The 15,822-nt window shown below is 37.7% G+C and overlaps 1 protein-coding gene and 1 long non-coding RNA gene across 3 annotated transcripts in view; one reads left to right on the top strand and one right to left on the bottom strand.

Annotated features, from left to right (window-relative positions):
* foxp2 (forkhead box P2) overlaps positions 1 to 15,822 on the top strand; it is a 149,877-nt gene that overhangs the window by 4,567 nt on the left and 129,488 nt on the right. For both annotated transcript variants that reach the window (XM_087246752.1, NM_001030082.4), the window contains 2 exon segments: positions 10,521 to 10,587; positions 10,997 to 11,061. The gene's annotated coding sequence lies outside the window, so the exon portion shown is untranslated.
* Positions 12,535 to 15,637, bottom strand: LOC141381581 (uncharacterized). The gene is made up of 3 exons (XR_015482548.2): positions 15,480 to 15,637; positions 13,130 to 14,496; positions 12,535 to 12,936 (listed from the first exon to the last, which is right to left on the bottom strand). It is a non-coding gene; the product is annotated as an uncharacterized LOC141381581 (long non-coding RNA).

Raw genomic sequence — 15,822 nt, 5'->3', positions numbered from 1 at the left:
TATTTCAGATTGCATCTGCCAGTACCACTGTCCGGAAATGCAACATTTAGAGAGTGTAAAGAGACAAAAAAGACCCCAGAGGTTACTTATTCACATTACAGCAGCAACTTTCCTACAGTATATCCAGAATTTATAATGTAATTATGACCTTGTCATTGTTTCAAATCACAAAATGAATTAATATTTTCTCTTTCAATTATTTCAGATTCATCTTCCAGTCACCACTGTCCAAAAATGGCACATTTAGAAAGCGTTAAGAGACAAAAGCAACCCCAGAGGTTACTTGTTCACGTTACAGCAGCAACATTACTGGTTACTGTGGTCACACTTTACAATAAGGTTCATTAGTTAATGTTAATTAATGCATTTACTAACATGAACAAACAATAAACCATACATTTACTACTGTATTTGTTCATGTTAGTTAACGTTAGTTAATGAAAATACAGTAGTTCATTATTAGTTTGTTAACTCATGGTGCGTTAACTAATGTTAGCAAGCATGGACTTGGATGTTAATAATGCATTAGTAAATGTTCAATTATGATTAATAAATGCTGTACATGCGTTGTTCATGATTAGTTCATGTTAGTTAATGCATTAACTAATGAACCTTATTGTAAAGTTTAACCGCTACTGTATGCCTATATTCAGATTTGGAGTAATGTAATCATGACCATTTCATAGTTTCAAATCACAAGATTTAGTAGTAAAATTATTTTCATGTATTTCAGATTGCATCTTCCAGTCCCCACTGAAAAAATGGCACATTTAGAGAGTGTTATGAATCAAAAGCAAACCCAGAGGTTACTTGTTCATGTTACAGCAGCAACATTACTTGCTATGCCTATATTCAGATTTAGAGTAATGTAATTATGACCCTTGTATTGTCTGAAATCACAAGAGTGATTTGTAATATTACTTTGAAGTATTTCAGATTGCATCTGCCAGTACCACTGTCCAAAAGCACACATTTAGAGAGTGTTAAGAAACAAACACAACCCCTAGAAAGGCAGAGGTTACTTCTTGTTCACATTACAGCAGCAACATTACTTGTAGCTGATGGCATTTTTCATAATGACAGTAATATACAGTAAGTGTGACAATTCCACTTTTAGAAATCACACAATTTCTCTTTCATTTATTTCATATTGCATCTGCCAGTCACCACCGCAAAAAAAAGGCACATTTTGGGTGTGTTAAAAAACAAAAACGACCTCAGAGAGGCAAAGGTTAGCACCCGTCACCGCCATAAGCGACGTATTACCCCGTGTGTGCTTTAATATACGTCTCTAAACAGGGTCATAAAACTCTAATGGCAATTAAGCCGGAAAGCCTTCTGTTTGCATCCATGTTAACTTCACAGAAAACGTTTCCATGGCTACCTCCATGCACGTTAAGGCAACCAGAGGTGATCAAGTCTCTTTTTTTTTTTTCAATTTCTTTTTTCCCTCCTCCTTTTTTTTTTTTTTCTCTCGCAAGAGTGGAATTTGTGTTGACAGTTCTGGCCTTTAATGGCACTTTGGTGCGGCGTGAAAGTATTTGTTTACCGGGATCATATGCTGCTAGCTGTCAGCCTCGCAGAGATTGACTTCTCCAGATAAAAGACTGTATTACATGCTTAAGAGGTCTTATGTGCTGTAATTACCCACATCACCCTAATGACGTTTGCTGTGCTTCAGTAACTAAGACGCCGAGTGCAAGGTCACCTCTTAGAAATCCACAAATGCTTTTTTTGTTGTATTAAAATAATTTTTTTTGTGTCTTTGTGGATTTTTATGATGCTTATTTAAATGCTTAATGCATTGACTGATATGTTTCTGAGGTTGTGACACTTTAGACCTTTGCACGGTCTGTTTGATAACTGAGAACTGCGTTTCTTCTGCTTTAAACATGGTGTATAATCCCCAATTCTAGTCTTTTAACTGTGACGGCGCTCTTTCACATGAACCATATCACATGACCTTTATGGAGAGGTATTAAATCAGCCATAAGCATCTTATCTTGGAGTACAAATGCCCTTGAAATTATTAATTGTACTGATAATATCAGCGCTGATATGTTTTGTCATACGTTTCTGTGCATTTTGAAGGCATGACAGGGTCTTGTTGGCTGAGAGCACTGATTTATTGAGCTTTTTAGATGTAAAGGGGCATCATTTGTAGTAAACGGCAAGGTCAGATCCGCTCGGACCAAACTTGCCTGTGGCCTGTGACGAGTGTGCAAACAGATTTGATGCTAGCTTTTGTGATGCTAAATTGTGTATGCTTTCATTTTAGCATCTATTTATCACAAATTAAATAATTACTTTTGCACAAATGCCGCCAACATGCAACCACGGTCAAGATTTCCTCTTTGAAAAACATATGTTACCAGAATGTGAAGTGTGATTTCTATACTGAGAGTGTACTTTGATGGATGTTTTTAAAAATGTATCCCCAGGAATAATTCAAATATATTTATTGATAATCTTTCAGTTCATCTCTGTTTTTATTGATGCATATTAGTTAGAGAGGTACTGTATTAAATACACAGAATAACAAAACATCAACTGTTTCAATCTATCAGCAGACAACTAAATGAGTTTACATTTTCTTTCTCGCTGAATCCAACACTGAAATGATTTATTTTTGCATCAAAAACAATATTTAGGGCAAAACACAAATAAAAAAATATATAATAATAATAATAATAAGATAAATAAAATAACATTATAGATAAAAGTATCACAAATTAGGCTACACAGCAATACAGACAAATACCTAAATACAAATATGCAAAAGATACAGCAGTAAAACAAAATAATTATAAAAAGAGGAAAAAGAAAGAAAAGAAAACTTTGATATCCATATTTTCTCTGTGCTCTCCATTTATAACTAAGCCAGGGAAAGGGAAATATGTATTGATAATATTTTAATTGATAATATTTTGTTATTGATCATTAGTGTCTGTCGTGTAGATCATAGCAAGCATTTATTACTATGCATATATATATATATATATATATATATATATATATATATATATATATATATATATATATATATATATATATATATATATATATATATATATATATATATATATACATACTGTATTTCCATTTGCAGTATATTACTGCATATCACCACATATTGGACTGAAAAATCAAATCTAACAATGTCTTATTGAATTATGATGTTGTTATAATTATGCATTTTTTTAATCTATATTAATCTTGCCATAAACTGTTGATGTGGCAATAAATAAACGGACAAACAAGCCAACTTATGCACAAATAAAGTGCTCATTAAAAAAGAAAGAAAGAAAGAAAATAAAACATTAATATCCATATTTTCTCTGTGCTCTCCATTTATAACTAAGCCAGGGGCAGGGAAAATAGGTATTGATAATATTTTAATTACAAATTTTTTGTTATTGATCATTAGCGCATGTGTCTGTCATGAAGATCATGGCAAACTTACATTACTCTGGATATGTAAATCTCTAAATCTTTTTTCATGTGTAGTATACTACTGCAAATCACCACATATCGGACAGAAAAATCATATATAATAATTTCTTATTAAATTATGACTTTATTATTATTATGCAATATGTTTTTGCCTATATTAGTATTGCCATAAATTGTTGATGTAGCAATAAATAAACAGACAAACAAGCCAATTTATGCACAAATAAAGTGCTCATTTAAAATGGTTTCTTATAAAAGAAGCCAACAAGCATGATCATTGATAATTATTATGCTCATACATAAATCTTAAAAACATGCATGCTGTCAGTACAGTAATATCCAACACTGACCTTCTAAGTGCAATCTCTGAGGACGATTCTGTTAGCATGGGGAAAAAAAAACTGTTTATTTGAGACACGTTGTGGAAAAACAGAGGATTTGTGACAGTAACGTCTCCTGACAGGCGTATTAGGCTGCAGAAAGAGCATCGGGCCTGAGGCTGCGGGCATATGGTGCTGCCTTCTGCTGGCATTGCTCTAGAACAAGTTGCAACACTGTGGCAGGGTCACGACGGGCTCAGGTTTGTTCCTCCTGCCCTCTCTAAATAATAACAGGGCAAATTAATGCTCCCTTTGTCTCTGACAAGGGCACAGCAGATATTTTTAGTTTGCCTCTTTGGCCTGAATTGTTGTTTTCTAGCATTTTTGTTCATGTTGTTGTTGAGTTAATGTGTTTGACCTTCATCCTTCTCTATTGTTTTAAAGGTACAGATGATTTCTGCATTTGACATTTAATGATATTTGAATGGCTAAATATTTCTTTTGGACCTGCTACACAAATGTAAGAATGTTTTCTGGGGTAATGTGTTTGTGAACATGCACCAAAGTATTATTTTGAGCCCATGTCAATTTGTAGACTTGTTTTTCTGGTATTATTTCTTGGATTTCAAAAAACTATATTGGTTTTAATAACCATGGATATCTATTTTTGCATAGCATACACACTTACATATAACGGTATCACAGATTACAGCTCCATGACACTTTAGTCTATCACACATTTAAAAGCTAATGTAAAAAGCACAAATATCTGAGCTTTATAAAACGTACAAGCCCGTTCCCTCTAATATGTCTATCATAAATATTGTAGAAAACATTCATTAAGCATGAGCATGACAATAATTCAATGGCGTACTAAATATTCAAGAATAATACACTGCAAAATTGACAGTTATATTTTAACTGTGAATGAGTGTTCATGTTGTCCCAAAGAATTAAATTAACACTCATAAATGAGTTGTACAACACTTAATTGAGTAATATTTAATTGAGTTATTCATGTTAAGTTATATTTACACCCTATCAGGTTTAAAATTTCTCTCTGGTCTACACTACTGGGAGTTGTTTGTTCATTGACTCTAGAGTGAAGAGTTTAAAATTCAAAACTCGAACAGGGAGAATTTAACTCAGATTTATTTATTTATTTTACTCTAGTGTTTAACTCTGAATTTTTTAACTCCAATGTTAAACTCTGAACTTTTTTAACTCTAGTGTTAGTGCAGCTAGTAAACATTACAATGCTCCTGAAAAAAAAATCACAAGTTCAATATTATTAATGACTTTTTATTAACAAAACATGTTAATATTTGACAGCCAGAACTTCACATTTACACTTTTAAAGCTTTTATGCCAAAATGCATATTAAAAATGCTGTGAGTTTTTTTGTTTCATTAATATGTGTGATAAATTTCTCTTAATACATCAAACTTCATTCTTCATTAATATTGTGCATTAATAAGAATAGATATTTTGCAACCTCATGTCAGCGAATGTCAAAACATGTCCTTGTCATTAAAAAACTTACAACCTCCCTACCCCCCTTTATGTGTCTATCATAAATATTGTGGAAAACATTCATTACCATGGATAATATATCTAAACCTGTGTACAGTATAGCCACGTGTATACTACATATCTCATTCTCATATATTTTCAGGATATAAATGAGCATGGCAATCATTCAATGGCATCCGAAATATCCAAGAATGACACACTGCAAAATTGGCAGTGTTATTTTAACTCTAACAGAGTTAAAATCAACTTCGAACGAGTAAACATATTGTCCCAATATTTCCAGAGTAAAAATAACACTCTTGTACTTGCACAACACTATTAAAGAGTTATATTTGCACTCTATCAAGTAAAAAAAGTAACTCTGGTCTACACTACTGGGAGTTGTTTGTTCCTTGACTCCAGAGTTAAGAGTGAAAATTCAACACTTTAACAGAGAGAATTTTACTCTGAATTTTTAAAATCTAGTGTTACGTAGCTGGTAAACATTACAATGCTCCTAAAAAAGAAACAATATTTCAATGTTATTAATCATTTTATTAACAAAATGTGTTAATATATAACAGCCAGCACTTCAAATTTAGACTTTTTAAGACTTTTATACCAAAATGGCATATTAAAAAGGGCATGACTTTTTTGTTCCATTAATATTTGTGATTAAATTATGTTAATATATCAAACTTAATGTTTGATTAATAATATGCATTGATAAGAAAGATTTTTGCACCCCCATGTCAGGGAATGTCAAAACATATCCTGGCCTTTAAAAGCGTATAACCCCCTGCCCCACCCCTCTTTTTGTGTCTATCATAAATATTGAGGAAAACATTCATTCATATCTCTTTCTCAATATTTCAGCATATAAATGAGCATGACAATCATTCAATGACATACTAAATACCTAATAATTATACACTGCAAAAATGACTGTGTTATTTCAACTCTAACAGAGTTAAAATCAACTGCAAATGAGTGTTCATATTGACCCAATATTATCAGAATTAAAATAACACTCTTAAAAAAGTTACTTGGTGTATTTACACCCTATCGATTTAAAAAAACAACAACAACTGGTCTACACTACTGGGGGTTATTTGTTAATTGGCTCTAGTGTAAATAGTGACAATTCAACACTTTTACAGAGAGAATTTAACTCAGCATGTTTTAACTCTAGTGTTAGTGTTGCTGTGTAATAAACATTAACATATTCCTAAAGAAACCACAAATCATTTTTATTAACAAAACACAATAACGTCAGCACTTCAAATTTACACTTTTTAAGACTTTTAAGCCAAAATGCATATTAGAAGTGGGATGGCTTTTTTGTTCCCCTTAATATTTGTGATCAAATTCTGTTTATATATCAATCTTCAAATTTGAGTAATAATCTGCATTGATAAGAAGAGATTTTGTTTGCACCCTCCTATTCCAGATATTGCATGTCAGACAATTATTGTTCTATATCAAAGCATATATTAAAAGAAAGCTTGTTCAGCATTCTGATGATGTAGATCTCAATTTCCAAAAATGAATCCTTATGACTGGTCCACATTTCAAGATTCTTTAAATTTTCTAGTGCCACTGTACTTGGGTTACTGTCATGATCTTACTAAAAACAATTTTATTAAGGCTAAATTTCTCATTTTCAAATTTCATAATAGCTTGTAATAAACAATAAATGATCATAATTAATAATAATACATACTATTGCATATGTAAAAATAGCATAGCACTGAACAGCATGCTTTAAAAACATGCTAAAATGTAAAAATGCAATCATATATATATATATATATATATATATATATATATATATATATATATATATATATATATATATATATATATATATATAAATATATATATATAGCGCAATCTAAAATAACTCTAAAATGGAAGTCAATAACACGATTATATTTTGAACGAAAAACAATATCAACAACAAAAAGCAATTATTCTTTAGCTTAGTTTAGCTATGTGTGTGTGTGTGTGTGTCTGTGTGTGTGTGTGTGTGTGTGTGTGTGTGTGTGTGTGTGTGTGTGTGAATCAGGGTCTGTTCACATTCCTATGTGTTTGTGAATAGCTAGGGAGCCATTGTTGTGATTGATGCTGAGGGATGTCTTTGAGACTGCCAAGGGTTAATTACACTCCCTCTGATTCCCTCTTTGTCTTTGATAGGGCCACTTACAGCATATGGCCACAGCAATACAATAGTTTATTTTTATGATATTTGATGAGTGGTTTTTAATTTAGATTGTCACTTCTGGCAACCAGCAAGGCAGATGGTGTAGATTTGAATGCCCATCAGAGCCTAAACACCCTCCAGGCAGCTGTTGCTAATAAACTTTTTTTTTTTCCTCCCTGTTTTTCCCCCCTCCCTCGTTTTCCCCCACGCAACACGTTTTAGGTCAAGAGGAGTCAAACCTGTTACAACACCTGTTTCTGCATATGTAAATCTGTTGTTTTGTCATTTCATTAAACAAGGAAAAAAAAAAAGGCAACGGTCCCTCGTGGTTGCAAATGCGACTGGCATCGAGCCCACTTGGCAGGGCGAAGACTGCTAGGGGAGGAGGGAAAGACACGCAAAAGACAACTGCGGTTTGTGTTGCACGACCGCAGGGCTGCTGGATGCTGAGGATGTTTTCCGAAAAGGCCTCCATGGAGAATTCGGCCCCTCCCACATATTCACCTTCTTTTTTTTTTTGGCCTCTATGTGAAGCGGAAGTTGGATCCTGGCACACGCGTGGCTGGCACACGCTCTTGTTCAACCCCCACCGCCGTATTCCCATTGCCCTCTCATCATGCCGTGATGTTAGAGCTCGACTGCGAGCCACATGTGCTGGTCCAGAGTGTGCACAGCCTCTGGGGCTAATTGCCCCGGCCCCCCTCTGTAAACCACTGGTGCATGTCGATTATAACTAAAAAAGCATCGTCTCCTTGTTATATATGTTCCCTCTCTCTTGCCCACCACGCTTTTTGCAAGTAAGTTGTGGGATTTGACTTGTAATCCCATCTGTGTACGCAGGATGCAACAAATACGGCGTGAAATTAGAGGTTATTCCTCGGCTTTGAAGATTACCGTCATCGTTGTGGCAAACGCAGAATTGCATGCCGCACTGGTTGTCGTAAGCGTCCGTCCTACATTGATGTGCACGCCACTCTTCCCCTACCTGGCAGTTTTAATTTGGCTGCCGCTGAACCGCAAGCCACCCCGGGTTGGGCTCGGACGGCCTCCTGTTTGAGGGTCCCCGTTGTGTGTTAATCTCCCCGGGCCGCCGAGGTATCCTTCCTGTGATTTAGCGCCTCTCTGCGAGCCTCTCCTGAGCGCCGCACCGTCCCTCGGTGATAGGGAAGTTCATTAGGGATGTGCCTTTGATGGGGCAGCTTTTCATGTGACGGCGCTCTCAAATACCTTGATGTAGAAGCTTAAGAAGCCATTGTGCCGCGAGCGCGTCTTATTTAGATCTGCATAGTAAATCGACCCGAGTAAATACGGGAAGAAGCAGATGGAAGCAAGGAGATAAGGCCCAGACGAACAATCGCATTTGTATTTTGTTATGATGTTGACAGCAGCTAAAATTCACTAATCTAGCGCCACTGATCTGCATTTCAAAGAAATCTCATTTAGCAGCAGGGAGGATAAAGTTCCTTTCATTGTGGCCGTGCTTCTTTTTTTTTAACTTGCATTCTTCGCTAATTTATCTGCCGCAGATTTAACGTTGGGCTGGGTGCGAGCATGCTGCATGTTGCAAAGGGGATCTTAAATACCCTGAAAGCGGTAACGTCTAGACTGTGAACCGGGGGTAATTACACGTCCACTGATGAATGGAGGGAGTTTGAAGACTCATCTTTGTTCAGGGGGCCTGAATCGCTTGACTATTGCTGATAAGGGGCGTTCGGCCCTCAGTCAAAATATATTGTGGTGGCTTCCACCTCCTAACATGGGGATGGTATTTACTTGAAAAGGTACAAAATGATTGTGTACTGTAATCTGACTTGTTCGCATAATGTCTTCTTTCATCTGCATACCCAGCAGAGGCACCAGAAAGGTATTCCTGCCCTTGCTTCGAAACGGTTTATCTTGAATTTAACGCCAGCCTTCATGTAAATATCAGACAGTGGCATTAGGACAGCCTGCACTAATGCAGTATGTATATGCAATTTTATAGCATTTATAGATCTCCAATTGAAACGGGTCTGCCATTGTGGAAACCTGTCACGAAGAGGTCGTGCAAACTAATAACATCGCTAAGTCGATTTAAAAGGTGAGTTTTCACAGCCAAGAGACATTGTGGTGTTAACACAAACTCCGAGGCAGGTTGAAAATGAATGGAGCATTACTGCTGTTTTATATCACTTTTCATTTCTTGAGTTTGTGTACACATGCGCTCGTATAAAAAAGTGCAGACAGAACGGTCTTACTTTTGATAATTCAAATGTTGACTGAGCTAGCAAGCTTAAATATACACTATTTGCGCTCCTAAACCAGCCGTGCTTTCAGAATGATGAACACCATATACTTGTACATGTAATTAAGCGCGGAAGATGTATATTAATAATACTCGGGCTAATAGACCGTTTGCGATATTTCCTCTAAACACTCCGTCTGAGTTTGTAACACCTCCTCAAACACAGGCGGCTAAAGCAGTGGTGTGTTTGTGTTGTGTTTGCTCTCCTAAGCAAACCCCCTCCTCTTTTGGTACAGTTCAGGGAGCACATTCCACGGGATCCTGAAGCTGTTAGTTGCCTACAGGGGTCTTTGGAATTCTGGGAGAGAGTGAATCCGAAGCCATTCGGCTGGTGTGTGTGTGTGTGTGTGTGTGTGTTCCATACTGTAGCTTCACAAGTGAACTGTACTCTTCAAAAAAAAAAAGAAATATGTTACAACTTGCAGTTTTTTTCTGAAAAATGAGGTGAACTGAGCTGCACATGCTCATTTAGTTGAACATATCTGTGAGTGTCAGCAAAAAAAAAAGGCAGAAGCCTCGATGGAAAGTTTGATTTATGCTCGGTTAGTTTTAACCTGCCAGGCATGGCAAGCTGTTTCCAGGGCAAAACATTTTCCCTCGTTTCTGATGCATATTATTATTCGGAGTGTGATGTGTGTCAGTCTGAAACGCAGATAAAGGTATCGGCGTGCTTTTAAAAATGCACTATTGAATAAAATAATGCTTTCTGAATAAGGTGTAATATCTTCTCTTTCTTTTCTTTTGACAGATTCTCTCATACTTGGACTCGCCTCTCCCAAACAAACACGGACATCAACCGAAAGTTTCCCCTCAGGGTAAGATCGAAAAACATAGCTTCTCTTGTACTTCTGTCAACACTTTCATCTTTTTGGCAGATGCACTCTTTGAAAAGGAGATAAAAACGAGAGCGTGATCGTACGCAACTGCGGCACGTTGACGTGAAACGAGCCCGCATCCAGTTATTTGATTGACCTGTCGTATTGAAAGAGTATGACAGACTTTGTTGTAATTATTTTGCAGTGGAGATGAAAAACTCTCGCATGACACAAACAGTAAACCTTGTCTGGCATTGAAGTCTCCCTAAATATCAGCGACAATACTGTCATTTCTTTCTGTCTTGCCACCTCTATAGCTTTCGAAATGGTGGCAAGTAAAAAAATGCATGCCTTAAGGAAAAAAAACAATATGTATGTTTACAGATTGTTTCAATTCTGTGTTGGTCAGGATGAGACCTGGTATGGCCGTTGTTCACAGCGCAGCAGGAGTACTCTGAAACCAAGGCAAAAGTGGTAAGTAAAAGCAATCTTTAAAGTGCTCATTTGCATGTTCGGTCTGTCTGTCTCGGCCATAATTGATATGTCCTCTCAAAAATCACTTCCATTATATATTCCATCAACCACATCCTGAGAGGAGTGTTAATAACGAGGAGTCCGGGGATCTCTTAAAGATTCTTGATGCATCATGATAGTCGAGAGAGTCCACTTAGTTTCTGACGGTTGTCGGGTTTCACGTTAAAGGCAGATGAAGGCAAGATAAATGTATTGCTCCGCATAACTCAGCAGGTAAACGTTTAAAGCATGTTGTCTGGCTCCCCCAGCCTTTCCTTGAAGCCTCGATGATGGTTTAGTCACCAAGTAAGTGGAAAACACGCATATGGAATCCTGCCGTCTGTAAGAATGTGACCACTGATTATGTGACGGAGGTGGTGGTCGTTGTCATTAGTGATGTAGACATTGCCAGACAGGGGTCTACAGTTGCGATGGGTAAATGAGATATACCGGAGAAGGCAAGTTTAGGCCATTTGTTTGTATAGCTTCTGATTTTAGCCACAGTGTATAACCCAACAGTCAAATGAATCAAATGAAGTGAGTGTAGTTAACTCAAAATTTACTGAAGGTTAATTCTACTCATTTGAAAAGTTTTGATCTCAGTGTAATGAGTTAATTAAATACCTCATTACTTCAACTTAAATAAGTTCACAGTACTCTTACAGATTACTTCAGGGGTCACCAATCTGTCCCAGCAGGGTTTAGCTCCAACTTGCCTCAACACACCTCCCTGGGTGTTTCAAGTATACCTAGTAAGACCTTGATTAGCTTAATCAGGTGTGTTTGATTAGGGTTGGAGCTTAAATTTCCAGAACACCGGCCATTCAGAAACAAGTTTGGTGACCCCTGGATTAGTTTGTGAACTCAAATGGTTTTTAGCAATTGGTTTTCGCAAACGGTTTGAGTTGTCATAATTATTGGGTTTTACAGCACGCAGATGGTTTGGATTCTCTTCATTTATTTGGTTTTACTGTGCTCATATTGCTTTGTTTACTCAAATGGATTAAGTTATCAGTACTCATTAGGATTAGTTTTTAACTTAAATGGTTAGTTGTTTCCTCATATGGTTTGAGTTACCTTAACTTTTTGGGTTATACAGTGTACAATAGCTATAACTAGGGCCAGACGGAATCTGCGGACGTTTTTTGCTTTTTCTGCTGAGAATTTTGGTAAAAATCTGCGGATTTCTGCGGAATTATTTTGGGAGTATCCAGTGGAGTATCATAACTTACACTTTAATATATTAAATAAAAAGTAATAAATTACTGAATAAAAACTGAATAAATTCCGATTTACACATTTACTCAAGTAAATAAACATAATTTATAATGGGCTAAAAAACTGCAGAAATCTGTGGAATTCTACGCGCGCAGATTCCGTGTGGGCCTAGCTATAACCTGAAGGTAAGTAAATGATGATGCTAATCAATCGTTTGAGTGAAGTGTCTTTTTTAATAATCGATGTGCAGAGAAATTTCTTTATTATTCTTCAGAAGTTGGCTAGGCACTTCAAATGTGGGTGCTTTGATAGCATTCAATCAGTACTTATACGTTAATATTCATATTAATATTTCGAATCCAAGCTAAAAAAGTTTTATATAGAGCAAGCAATAACAGCTCACACTTTACTGCCGATTTGCAGAACTCAGCGCTCAAGTCTGTAGAGAAGCATCCATCAGTGAGTCTTTCCAAACTATTACTCTGCCTTTGAGGTGCAGGGCTGATTAAAGTTTGCATTTGCTAAAGAGGTTGGGTGGCTTGGCTTCAGGCAGGGGCTGAAATCCCCAGAAGTCACTGCCTCACGAGGCTAAGCAAAACCCGGCTCCTCTCTCCCCACCTAAAAGAGATTTGAATATTAGTTTTTAATTTGACGAGTATCCACTTAAATCTTCAAAGATGAACTCTTAAAGCATATCTGTTCTGGAACAGAAGTCCTCTGATTAGTGCGTAAAAAAAGTATAATTGCCGCCCAACTTCACACAGCCAATGCACACACATTATAAAATCTCCAGCAATTAAGCATATCTCACCCGAGTTTAAAGACGAGGGATAGCATTGCTCACTCTTCGGATGGACGGCCTACTGCGTTCTTCGCTTTTGGAAATTGATTTCTTGTTCTAGTAGAGCGGCTGTCATTTCCATCTAAAATGGCTCAGAGAGAGCTCTTCCACTCCCCGGAGTAGAGAGAAACCTCCATGGAGCTTTGCTCTGGACACTCGGAGCCGAGTGCTCGGAAGGATATCAAAGGAAAGCGGGCTTCATCTCTATTGGCAGGTCTCATTGTGTGGCTGATTTGGGATTGGAACGGGAAGGTGGTTGGGGACGGAGATGAAGCGAAGCCCACTTCCTCCTAATCTTTATCCCCCATTAACCCCCAGAACCCAAGCAGCTCCTGGGATCAGGTCACTGGTCAATCCCTCATTTCGTTCGAATATTTTAAACTTAAGACTTTTTTATGTGATGGATGGTTGGAAAAAAGTTCAGGCCATCAAAGGTTCACTTCATGGTTCTGGTTCTTCATGGTTGTGGTCTTTCTCCTCTTCAAATCTTTTCGCTTCATTGTTTTGTCTCCATATAAGAAAGAAGGATTTTTTTTGGGAGGGATGGGGTTTGATTCCTAACTTTCCACATTCCCCTTAAGCTAAGGTTTGGTAATGGATTGTAAAGCCATGCTGTGAGCAAATTGAAGGTCGAGTGGCTCCTTGTCTTTTCCATTCGCGCCTCTTTTTCTTAAGCATGATAATAAGAGGTTTGTAAAGTAAAATTAGCATGATGGTGAGACATCATTTCTTCTCTTCCAGGCATTCAGCAGCAGATAAAGCGAAAAGCTAACATGCTAATCTTCCTCAGTGGCTTGCGGACAGCTTTATTTACTCACATTCTCAAAGACAGTGAGACAGAAGGAAACAAATCGAGGCCCGTTTGAAAAATTGAGTGAGGGTTTGTGGAGAATAGACTGTTGCCTTGAGAATAGAGTTACAAAAGAGAGTCTGCCATCATTCCTGATAGAGGAGACAGACCGAGTCAATGAGGTTATTGATCCGGCAGGAGTGCTATGCTAATCAGCCTTCTGAATGGGCCGAGAGTCAGTGTCCTTCACTGCGACTTCTACCTGGTCTTTTTTGTCTTTCAGTATGTATCCAGCAAGTTTGATACTCAAAGCTCTACATGGTTTATTGTGGAGAGGCTGTAAGTGCTGGAATGGTTCCATGTAATGGGACGATGGTGAAACAAGACGCTCTTTTTTTGACATCAGAGAGGTCTGACACAGGTTTGACCCCCGTGGTGCAGGTGGTAGGAGTTAAACTGGAGTTTTGCTAGCAGGTGATCATGCCCAATGCATTGGTCTCATGCTGTCAGGTCCCCCCGTGTGTCGCCTTGAGTACATTCGGAACCCCTGTGTGGTCATGAAATAGATTGTGGTGTAGAATAGACATGGTTGGATTACGAATGCAGTTTGAATATGAATATGTGAGTCAATATCTGCCAATTTTGTCATTAGAAATGTGTATTAAACAGCCTGAGACAGATTAGAAGCGTATGCTCAGACAATTGTCACATCAACTCCAATTGAGTTGACTAAACTGGGATTATGACATGAAGCATGCAATGGAAGCCGCCGTTGGTTTTCTTGCAGCCAATTTATTTAGAGGCTTTGAAGCAACTGAGTATGAAGGATTCCGGCCTCCCGTGGAGTTGTAAGACTTCTAGATTATGTGAATAATTGGCCACAAAAAGGATTCATTTAAATGTAAATTAGATTAAATTAGCTTAGTCTTATTTTTGTGTGTGCGCGTGTTTAATAAAAAGTGATTCTTCTCACAAGACGTCCAAGATTTCATTGTGTTTCTTATGTTTGATAGTTCATATAAACAGCTAATGTTATTTTCCTCAGAAGAAGGAAATCTTATACGTTAACAGAGTTCTCCCCCGCAACGCTTTGATAGCGCTGTTTTGAAACGCTTTCTCCATTTGAACGCTTTGTCTGGCCTCCATTCACAGGAAAAAAAGCCTTCTACAAAAGATACAAGCCAACCGCTTTGTTCTTCACCATAATTTGATCGTGGTTTGAAAAGTGATCCTGCGGAAGCAGAGGTACTAGAGCCTGGTATTTGGCTTCCCTGCCGCAAACCGCAAGTCCGTACAATCAAATTGTCTCACGCTTACCTGCCTTGATAGATGATAAAAGTGTTTGTTGTTGGGACGAGAGCAACCCCATTCAGGGCACATGTCGCTCTCCGGCTGAAATGTGTGTGTCGGAGCAACCGTGCTGCCAAATCCGAGAGTGTCTGATTTCTCTGCATGGCATGCGCTTCACTTTTGTAACTCTCTCTCTCTCATGAAAGCCGTGCCTCTGGGCCAATTGTGTGGTCACACTACCTGATTCTGAGGCTCGTGGAGTGATGTGGAGTGCCGAAGCCAGAGGGAGTCGTGTGAGAGAGAATCCGTCTGCATAAACATGCCCTTCTTCTTTCTGCGAGAGACCAAACAGACAGGGTGTCCCTCAGCCCACCTCACCTGTGAAGCCTTTTCAAATCTCTTTCGCTCGCCTTTCCTGTCTGTCTCCTTTTCTTTTTCCTCTTGTACTTCTCCAGCTGTTTCCGTCAAGTCCTTTTAAATGAAACTCTTGGAGAGCGTTTTTTTTATGATTTCTGCTGGTGAAGAGAAATGAAAGTTAAGCTCTGCTGGCAGCAATTGGGGCCCTAATGTTGATGTGATGGAG

Source organism: Danio rerio, chromosome 4 (assembly GCF_052040795.2).
Source record: "Danio rerio strain M-AB ecotype USA chromosome 4, GRCz13ab, whole genome shotgun sequence".
NCBI lineage: Eukaryota > Metazoa > Chordata > Actinopteri > Cypriniformes > Danionidae > Danio > Danio rerio.
Note: the sequence above shows the minus strand (reverse complement) of the source record. Positions and strands in the feature narration are given on the sequence as shown.